The 10,849-nt window shown below is 38.9% G+C and overlaps 1 pseudogene across 1 annotated transcript; it reads right to left on the bottom strand.

The window, feature by feature from the left end:
* LOC146307106 (protein NLRC3-like) lies at positions 1-10,418 on the bottom strand (annotated as a pseudogene). Its single transcript, XR_014768959.1, has 8 exons — positions 10,278-10,418; positions 9,721-9,851; positions 8,376-8,495; positions 7,518-7,637; positions 6,883-7,118; positions 4,646-6,437; positions 1,920-2,096; positions 1-1,080 (listed from the first exon to the last, which is right to left on the bottom strand). The product of XR_014768959.1 is annotated as a protein NLRC3-like (transcript).
* Between the last annotated feature and the right edge of the window lie 431 nt (positions 10,419-10,849).

The raw sequence follows: 10,849 nt of genomic DNA, 5'->3' as shown, positions 1-10,849 counted from the left end.
AAAAACCAGGAAGTACATTCATCCTGATCACATCAACTTTACTGTCCAACGTCAGTGGGATCATTTTCCATCCATTCATATCTTCTTTAAGCTCGAACTCTAGTTTCCCAAAGTTCAATTTAAAGAAGAGATCTGACTTGTTGATGATAAAAATGTCAAGAGATTTAATTCTCTTCCAGTTCAACTTATTCTTAACTGTTAATGAGACTGGTTCAGCCAGAATCACAGCCTCTGACTTCTGGATGTTCACTTTGGAACCTGACATCCTCCTATACATGTTAACTGTTGTCATTAAAGCAGGGAGGATCTCTGCAGGTTTATCATATACAGGATCATCTCATCCACACAGAACAACCATTCATGTTCCTGTTCCTCCTTCTATCTCTTCCTGTTCTCCTTTGTTCTCCACTAAAGCTTCGATGCTACGAGTGAAAATGAAAGGAGACACTGGCTCACCTTGTCTGCTTCCTCTACGTAACTCAAAGGTTTGTGATTTTCTTCCATTGACTCGAACTGATGTCTTTGTCTTTTGACACACAGCTTTCAGACACTTAATAAATGTCTTATGGAAGACAAAACCTTTACATGATTCAAAGAGTATTTATGAAGTATTTTTATTATCACTTATTTAAAAAGTCTAGATGTAGAATATGAGATGAAAATGTTTCAGAGGTTCAGAGTGAATCATCCAGTGTCGATCTTTCTTCTTATATGAAGGTTTTAAATGTGAAGCTCAACATTGATCTGCCACAGTCACTGGACTAAACCACAGAAGAAGAAAATAGACTTTAGCATGAAGATCCTCAGTGTGGATCAGTTTAATATCAGACTTCTGTCTGCAGTTTAGTTTCTACACAACTTTCACATCATATTCATCTCAACACAGAAGTAAAAATGGTGTCTGACCTCAGAGTCTTCAGTCTGCAGTCTGGACTCTCCACAAAATCACACAGAACCTTCACTCCTGAATCCTGCAGGTCATTGTCTCTCAGGTCCAGTTCTGTCAGATGGGACGGGTTGGACTTCAGAGCTGAGACCAGATAAGAACAGCTGATCTCTGACAACCTGCAGCCCTTCAAACTGAATAAAGAATAAATGATGAAGATAAAAATCCATTAATAATCAATCAGATGTGTTGAGGTTTGAAATGTGCAGATCAACATTACTTTGTCCTAATCAATGAACTTTTCCCTAAAATGAGCAGAGTGACTTTGTCACTTTGTTCTTGTGGATCATCATGATGTCATCCTTCTACACACATCATCCAAATGTCAACACAACATTCACACACCTGTTCATGTCAACACACATCAACAGAGGACAAAGTGTCCACTCGTCTCTGTTTGATCACAGCTGATAAATATGTGGAATAAGTTGATAACTGAATTAATTAAAACTGATGATGACATGAGTGATGAAGGATCAGCAGGTAATAATTGATCATCACATGATTATTAAGTCTTTAAATGAAAACTGATGAAAGTCAAACAAAAATGTCAACAGCAGCTTTATATTCAGAAATATCCTCAGGATGAAAACATGAAGGACTCATGTTGCTGTAAGATGTTATGAGGGAGAAATATGTTCAGTTAATTCATATTTCTGACAATAAGAATATGACAGTGATGTATAAATACATCAAAATACACAGAATGATTCATTCAACTATAATCAATCATCTGAAATCTGATTTTCAACTTATTTGAATCTTTTATATATAGATTTGTCTGACATGTAACAAAATGATAAATATTGATTTCATTTCTCAGCACATTGTGGTTTAAAGCCTTCAGTTATCTTTTTAAAAAAAGACTTTTACTTTGACAAATCCAGAAACCAGGAGAAGTGAAGGAAATGTAAAACTTCTGTTATGGATTTAAAGTTGGTAGATATATACAGAGAAAAACACATGAACTGACCCCAGAGTCTCCAGTCTACAGTTTGGACTCTGCAGTCCATCACACAGAACCTTCACTGCTGAATCACTCAGGTCTTTGTTTCCACTCAGGTCCAGTTCTGTCAGATGGGACGGGTTGGACTTCAGAGCTGAGGCCACGACGTCACAATGAGTCTTTGAGAGTTTACAGCCAAACAGTCTGTGAAAACAGAGAATATAAGATTTAAAATCTAATAAAATCTGATTCTTTGATGATAAAACTGTTTGGATCACAGAGCACATCAACATGAGCAGCTGTAGATCAGCTGATCATTGATCATTGATCAGAAGGTTTGTAGTTAGAACCTTGAGCTCCTCTGGTTCACGTGTTGAAGTGTCTTTGAACAACATGATGAACCACAAACTGCTGCTTTGGACAAAAGTGTCTGACAAATGACTGAAATCCAAACGAGCCACATGTTGATTCACAGGCTGCTGTGGTTACATTCCACCACTGGAGCTGTAAGAAGCTGAATGTGTGGTTTTAGTCTGTTTCAAACTTTTAAATAGTTGCTGTTTTGTGAAAAAAAAAGTGGGCGACACACATTAAAGCAGGTACTTTAACCACAAAGTCTCTACAGACAGACATTTACATCTCAGAGAGAATTTGTGTACAAAAAGTACATTTTAAGCCACAAGACGGCAATTTTTAACTATTTTTTTTATTTATTCTTATATCTTGTTCTTTTCTAATAGGTTTTAGTGTGTTCATAACTTTCTTCTATTGTCTGAAGGTTTGTGGTTTCAGATTTCTTTCATACTTATTGAGGTACTTTCTGCTGACTTTAGTCTTTCAGCATAAATTGTAAAATAAAATATAATTATTATAAAGGATTTGCACAGATTGAAGTATCTTAACTTACATTAACTAAGTAAGTTCCATCAGGTTATAAAACATGTTCATTTAGTCCTGCGAGTACAAATAAAGGCTCTTTTCATATATTAAAATACTCTGGTGTAATACCTTACAATATGTGTCTGATTTTTGCTACAGCCTGTGGTAAGAGATGTCATTAGCTTTATTTATGGGCGTGGCTCTTGTGGCGACCAGCAGCTCATGTTGCTGGTCGCCACAAGAAATTTAGTGAAAAAAATAATTCTTTCCATATTCTGAACATCAGTCAGAATATTCATCCAGTCAGTCTTTGTTCAGTCTGTAACTGTTTCTGTGTCACAGATTTCTTGCTGGCTGCTAATAATATCTTTAATACATATTTGTGTCACATCAGTAGGTGATCTGTGATGTTGTTTAAATAAACTGCAGAGACAGAACGGTCAAATCCATCTCTGAAAATATTCTTCCTGACTTGTTTGACCTCCTGAGCTGAACAGCTGAACAGCTGAACAGCTGGACCGCTCCAAAATATATGGAAGTGTTCTGCCAGCTGTTCTCATCATTTCCTCCATCACAGACTCTGCATGCATCTATTTTCTTTGTCCCACACTGATGCAAAAACACCCTGTCAGTGATCATGTGACCTGCATATGACTCCGGATTTTTCTGATTACACATCCAACATGGAGTCGATCAAATAAGGTGGAAATTAGACAAATTTTAAAATATGTTACTATTATCATTATTCTAATGTGATTTATGTCTTTATTTATTTTGGTTGAATAAAATACTGAAATATTAATGAGACAAGGTTTTGATTTCTATTTAGGTAAATTAATTGTGATATAATTGAATAATAAAAAATAATTGTTTAGGGTAATTGATAAAATAATTGATAGATAATTGATTAATCAAATAAATAATCATTTAATCATTTAAAAATGAATGATTAGCTGCAGCTCTAATCAGTGTCAGTGTTTTGAATCAAACTCTTGGTTTCTTTCTATCAGTGACAGTATGACCCTCATGTAACATTAACAACAGTCATTATTTATTCTGTTCCTTCAGTCGTCTCTTCACTCCACTGATGGTAAAATTACAGATTTACCTTCAAACTCTAAACTCAGGAAGTTCCTCTTTTTCTCTTTTTAATTTTCATGAATAAACACTTTCTGACATCTGGGGCAGGAAGTTTAACCTTATATGGTTTGATGAACATGTAAACAAAGTTATCTGAAGTTAGAGAGTTTATTAAATCTGAAACACACCTGCTCTAAAAACACAGTGAGAGAACGTTAAGATGAGAACATCACAGTGTTCTTACATGAGGCCCAAATGTCTAAACTGTGGAAACGGAACAGTTCTTCATATGAAACTGATCACAAACTGCTGAGAGGAACGATGATAATATCAATAACTGCATGAAAACTATAATGAAAAAACATGAGGTGATGTTCAGGCACATCAAATATTACATGTCTGCATATAAATGTGATCATAAATGGACACATTATTTTACTGGATTCACCAGAAAAAAAGTTTGTTGTGATGAAATGATGAATGTCAAAACTTTTTCATCACAAACTTTCATCTTCTCAGGATTTTCTGCAGGATTTTTGTCAAACCTCCTTCACCACAGAAACAGTTAGGAGATGATACAGAAACTTTTTTATTGACTTGATAGATATGATCAAAGAAATGATCATATAATTATCAATAATCAATAATTATTGCTACATTATTCAATCAGCAGTGTTAATAGTAGTTTGTGAAACTCTTCATAGTTTGATGTTTTATGTTGTACATGTGTGTAAAGTTTATAACTGATCTTTAGCTTTGATTTGCTTCATGATGTTAATCACATCTGGACTCACCGAGCTTTTCTGCAGTTCCTCACAGCTGGAATCAGTCTCAGTCGTCCCTGGTCTGATGTGTTGTAGTTCCACAGGTCCAACTCATCCAGAACCTCCTCTGACATCTGCAGCATGTAGGCCAGAGCTGAACAGTGGATCTCAGAGAGTTCCTTCTTAGATCTGTTCTTTGACTTCAGGAACTTTTGGATCTCCTGATGGACTGAGCGGTCGTTCATCTCCGTCAGACAGTGGAAGATGTTGATGCATCTCTCAGGAGACGCTGTCGTCGCCCTCTTCTTCTTCAGGTTGTCGATGACTCTCTGGATGGTTTCTGGACTGTTGTCTCTCTGACCCAGCAGGCCTCCTAAGACTCTCTGGTTGGAGTCCAGAGAGAGACCATGAAGGAAGCGGACAAACAGGTCCAGGTGACCATTTTTACTCTTCAGGGATTTGTCCATGGCTCCCATCAGGAAGTCATCCAGGGATAAATCAACATATTTTTTTCCCAGGAAGTTCTTCAGTACCTGTGTGTTCCTGTTGGTGTAACAGTGGAACATGTAGACTGCAGCCAGAAACTCCTGAACGCTCAGATGAACAAAGCAGTAGACTGTTTTCTGGAACATCACACTCTCTCTTTTGAAGATCTCTGTACAAACTCCTGAGTACACCGAGGCCTCTGTGACATCCAGACCACATCGCTCCAGGTCTTCTTGGTAGAACATGATGTTTCCTTCCTTCAGATGTTCAAACGCCAGCCTCCCCAGCTTCAGAAGAACTTCCCTGTCAGCCTCCGTCAGTTCCTGTGGACTCGTCTCATGTCCCTGATGGTACTTGTTCTTCTTCCTCTTTGTCTGAACCAGCAGGAAGTGTGAGTACAGGTCAGTCAGGGTCTTGGGCAGCTCTCCTCTCTGCTCTGTAGTCAACATGTCCTCCAGAACTGTAGCAGTGATCCAGCAGAAGACTGGGATCAGACACATGATGTGGAGGCTCCTGGATGTCTTGATGTGTGAGATGATTCTGCTGGACAGATCTTCATCACTGGACCTCCTCCTGAAGTACTCCTCCTTCTGGGTGTCGGTGAAGCCTCGTACTTCTGTTACCCTGTCAACACATGAAGGAGGGATCTGATTGGCCGCTGCAGGTCTGGAAGTTATCCAGACCAGAGCCGAGGGAAGCAGATTCCCCTTGATGAGGTTTGTCAGCAGCACGTTGACTGATGACTTCTGTGTGACATCAGACACAACCTGACTGTTGTTGAAATCCAGTGAAAGTCTGCTTTCATCCAGGCCGTCAAAGATGAACACAAGTTTACAGACAGCCAGCTTCTCTGCTGTGACCTTCTGTAATGTTGGATGGAAAACATGGAGCAGACTCAGAAGACTGTACTGCTCATCTTTGATCAAGTTCAGCTCCCTGAATGAAAGCAGAATCAGCAGACTGACATCTTGGTTTTCCAAACCCTCTGCCCAGTCCAGAGTGAACTTCTGCACTGAGAAGGTTTTTCCAACTCCAGCGACGCCGTTGGTCAGAACGACTCTGATGCGTCTCTGTTGGTCAGGTAAGACTTTAAAGATGTCCTGGCACTTGATTGGAGTCTCATGGAGGGTCTCCTTCTTGGACGTTGTCTCCAGCTGTCTCACCTCATGTTGGGTATTAACCTCTTCACTCTGTCCCTCTGTGATGTAGAGCTCAGTGTAGATCCTGTTGAGGAGGGTTTCACTTCCTGTTTCATCACTTCCTTCAGTCACTCGTTCACATCTCCTCCTCAGACTGATCTTATGTTCATCTGAAACCTCCTGCAGATCAAACTCCACTGAAAAAGACAAAACTGTGAAAAACAAAAGAGAAAATTTCTGCAGATTATTTTCATGATGAATATAAAAAGAAACAATTCAACTTTCACTGAAGTCAAAAACTTTAAAGTTTTATCCAAAAGAAAAAAACTGACAAAGACGATGATGACAGCTGCCAACAGTCAGTCAGGAGTGTTTCAACTAATAAGATCCTGTGTGTCACTGCAGTCTGAACAGAAACAGTCAGTAAGAACTGGCTCGGTGTGGATGATACAGCTGAAAGCTCTGTCATGATAGTGAAGTTTAATATCAGTATTGATCATTATAGATGATGGAGGACGTGACTGACAACATGTCAGCAGCCAGTAAAGAACGTCCTCACTGTTTGCTTCCTGGCTGCACATGAGAGCAGCAGGAAACTGTTTTCAGACACGATGATGTCAGCAGTCACATGTTCAGTCTTACTCTGTTCTCTGCTGCTCTGACTGGCTCTCTGTGGTCCTGCTGCTGGTCTGGATCTTTTTACACACTGGGGACAAGAGGAGTCTCCTGGTGGACCAGACTGGTCCCAGTATGAGGTGAGGCACTGTCTGCAGAACCAGTGTCCACAGCTGGTGGAGACGGGATCCTTCAGGACGTCCTGACACAGAACACAGCAGGACGGCTGCTCCTCCACACAAACATGCCTCCTCTTCCTCTCTCTGTGAAGAATGAAGATGATTTATGAAAAATATCAAGAAGACAAAACAGCAGCTGTGGTTATATGAACAATATTTCTTCACCCTGATGGAAATAATTCTGATTAGAGATTCAAACTTCACTGTTTACACAGACCCTAAATAATAATAAGACGTACATTTACATGTTCCACAACATTAAGAATAGAACTGTTTGACATAAAGACACAAAGTGGTCCAAGAATTAGTTACAATCGAGAACCCTGGTCAGAGGGACTGACAGGAGAACCAAACTCTTACTGGTTTTTATATGTTTTGGTAGAAATTTTTATATCAACACAAAATAATCAACAACACAAACACTGACAGACATTTTCAGAATTGACTGAAAATCAATAAATGAGTTAATATGAGTTCTCTTACTTTGTGTCTGAGGGTCCAGTTCCATTCCTGAAGAACAGAGGAGGATCTCTGGACCAGTCACTCTTCATAGACAGACAGCTGGATCCTGGAGACTCTGCTCTCTGTCTGATGGACTGAACTCTGCAAACACCAACATGGTTTTATTTGTATCACATCAATTATTGATTCTCTGATGAGTCATTTAAGAAGATCTGAATCAGAGGCTGTCAAAGTGTGGCTCGTGGACCAATGGTGGCCCCTCAAACATGACATGAAATTCATCTCTGATATTTTAATCCTTTTATTTCAATTTCTGTTTCATTCTTAATTATTATTTCAACCATCTAATGGCTGATTGGAGCCATTTTTATACAATCAACAGGAAGTTGTATAACTATTATCAAAATTCTTCTGATTATTGATCGAGGTCCTCCACTGATTCTACCTGCTGGATTTTGTCCAGATCACATCTAGAAGTTTATTTAAAAGTCTGTTTCACAGATTCATCATTTCACAATTTGCAGAAAAATATATTTGTAAATGTTTGTGTTCTATAACACAGGATTCATTTAAATTCAGTGAATGTGTGGATGTTCAGTTTCTGAATGTGTCTGTAACTTTGTGGGTCCAACATGTATTTATCTGGACTATAGCGCCACCTGCTGGTGGTCATTTATCATTTTTAGTGTCTGAGGTTCCTGCTCCTTCTGTACCAGCCCTGAGATTTTCACTTACAGAACTGTTCCTGTGTGTTCTTGAGTAGAACTTTTACTGGTGGAAGAAAACAACCAGAATAAAAAATAAATCAGTGTTACTGGGAGCCATGATGCTTTGAACTCTCAGCTCCCAGTCCACCCTGACTTGGACCAGTTCTCTTACTTTGTGTCTGAGGGTCCAGTTCCAATACTGAAGAACAGAGGAGGATCTCTGGACCGGTCACTCTTCATAGACAGACAGCTGGATCCTGGAGACTCTGCTCTCTGTCTGATGGACTGAACTCTGCAAACAACAACATGGTTTTATTTGTATCACATCAATTATTGATCAATTCTCTGATGAGTCATTTAAGAAGATCTAAATCAGAGGTTGTCAAAGTGTGGCCCGTGGACCAATGGTGGCCCCTCAAACATGACATGAAATTCATCTCTGATATTTTAATCCTTTTATTTCAATTTCTGTTTCATTCTTAATTATTATTTCAACCATCTAATGGCTGATTGGAGCCATTTTTATACAATCAACAGGAAGTTGTATCTTTATAATTTGCACATCTTTTGGATTATCAAAGTTTTTTGATAAGTTAACGTCTTCTTCCTCTGATGTCACCAGCTGAACTTTGTACAGATCGAACTCACAGCCTTTGAGGAGTTTGAAAAAGTTTCACATATTAAACTATTTTGCAGGAGAAACATTATAAACAGAAATAGATGATGCTTATGTCATGAGATGCAGCTAAACTTAGTGATGGTATAGATGGTTTAAGGTTTGTGAATGTATAAAGTACTCTGTGTAGATTATGACCTAAAACATGTTTGTCTTTATCACAGCACCACCTGCTGGTGGATTTGTGTCCTTCTGTTCCACACCTGTGATTTTCAGTGATGTGCTGACTGAAGTATCAGTTCATCTCTCCTCTGTTTCCTGACTCCCTCACAGATCGTGTCACGCCGTCCAAACCAGTCTGACTGTGCTGGACTGTTTCTAGAAAGCTGGTGTTGTGATTAACATGTTGCACTTTCTTTAAATATAATACCTTCTATAAAAACAGTGCTGGTGGCTGTAGAGGTGAGAAACACATTTACATTTCTCTTTTCTCCTGTTTATGTGAGGGAGTCAGGTGAGGTGCTTCTCTTTCTTTTGTTCTGTTTTTCTGTCGGAAGATAATTTAGTTCATTAATCCTCAGATTGTTCAGTTTGTTATTTTGAGCCATGTTCACCCCGACATCTGTCTATCATTTACCAGGTGAACGACAAATCAATCATTCTTTGTTGGACGGCATCTACTGTGGCACTGGTCATGTTTGAGAGTGTGGAGAGAGAGGAGTCACTTTCATGCTGTGCTCAGGTTTTACCCTGAACTGGGTTTAACAACTGCTGGAAGAAAAAAGACTCGTACTGGGAGCCATGATGATTTTCTTTCACAGCTTCCAGTCCATCCAGACTTGGACCCCTAAAACAAACATGGTATTGTCTGAAGTAAATGAGTTAGAACCAGTTCTCTTACTTTGTGTCTGAGGGTCCAGTTCCAGTCCTGAAGAACAGAGGAGGATCTCTGGACCGGTCACTCTTCATAGACAGACAGCTGGACACTGGAGACTCTGCTGTGTCCTCGTCTTCCTCTGAATCTTTCATCTTCTAGTTTGAAGATAAAACAGAAAAACTGACTGAGAGCTCAGAACACGAGTTTGTTCAAGAGTCACATGCAAGAGAGAGAGAGAACAGGAAGTAACACACCCTGTCTCTCTCTCTCTCTCTCTCTCTCTCTCTCTCGCTCTCTCTCTCTCTCTCTCTCCCTCTCTCTCTCACAGACACAAAAACACGCAGAGACACAGAGACACTAAACAGTCAAATAAAAACCAGACTGAAGTCCACCTGCTCAGTTTGTGTTCAGTTTAAACTTGTTTTCTTGTGTTACAGGAGGTTTATTGTGTTTTTCAGCTGATCACAATCTGTACACAAATCAAACTGTTGACTTCATTCTAACATTTCTTTCCTCTACAGTCCACGAGTATAAAACTCACTTTGACATTAAAATAATAAAAATATTGTATTAACACTCACCTCGTGTCTGAATTCACTTCTTCTTCTTCTTTTTCTTCTTCTTCTTCTTCTTCTTCTGCGTCAACTCAAAATGGAGTCTGAACAAACTGAACGCTTTCGTTTTCAGGTTCTCTTCCTGTTTGTTCAAGTCTCTTCCTCCCCTCTGCATTTACAGGAAATCATGTGAGATATCTGTGTGTGTGTGTGTGTGTGTGTCAGCTCAGTTTAATGTCATTTTTTAAATAACAGCACCACCTTCTGTCCAAAAGAACACATTACAGATATAATTATTATTCACAGTAAATCATTTCAGTCATTTTTCTTGAGCAAAAATGAGAATTAAATGATGAAAGTAAAAATTAAGAACCATAATGAGCCTTAATACTGACAAATATTGCCTCAGGTGTGTTTTCCTCACATGTTCTAACATTTTATTTTTGATTATTAGCTCTTCGTTCTGCTCCATCCAATCATGAAACAAGACAGATAATCATTTTCATCTTTAATAAAGACACACAGAGCAGATTTTCAGTCAAATTATTACACTTTACTGTTGTGAAGTGTTTCTCCATCTGTTTCTCCCATCACCCAAC

The sequence above is a fragment of the Lutjanus erythropterus genome, chromosome 22, assembly GCF_056507025.1.
Source record: "Lutjanus erythropterus isolate fLutEry1 chromosome 22, fLutEry1.hap2, whole genome shotgun sequence".
In the NCBI taxonomy this organism is placed as follows: domain Eukaryota; kingdom Metazoa; phylum Chordata; class Actinopteri; order Lutjaniformes; family Lutjanidae; genus Lutjanus; species Lutjanus erythropterus.
The sequence above is the reverse complement of the archived record's forward strand: the minus strand, read 5'-3'. Positions and strand labels throughout refer to the sequence as shown.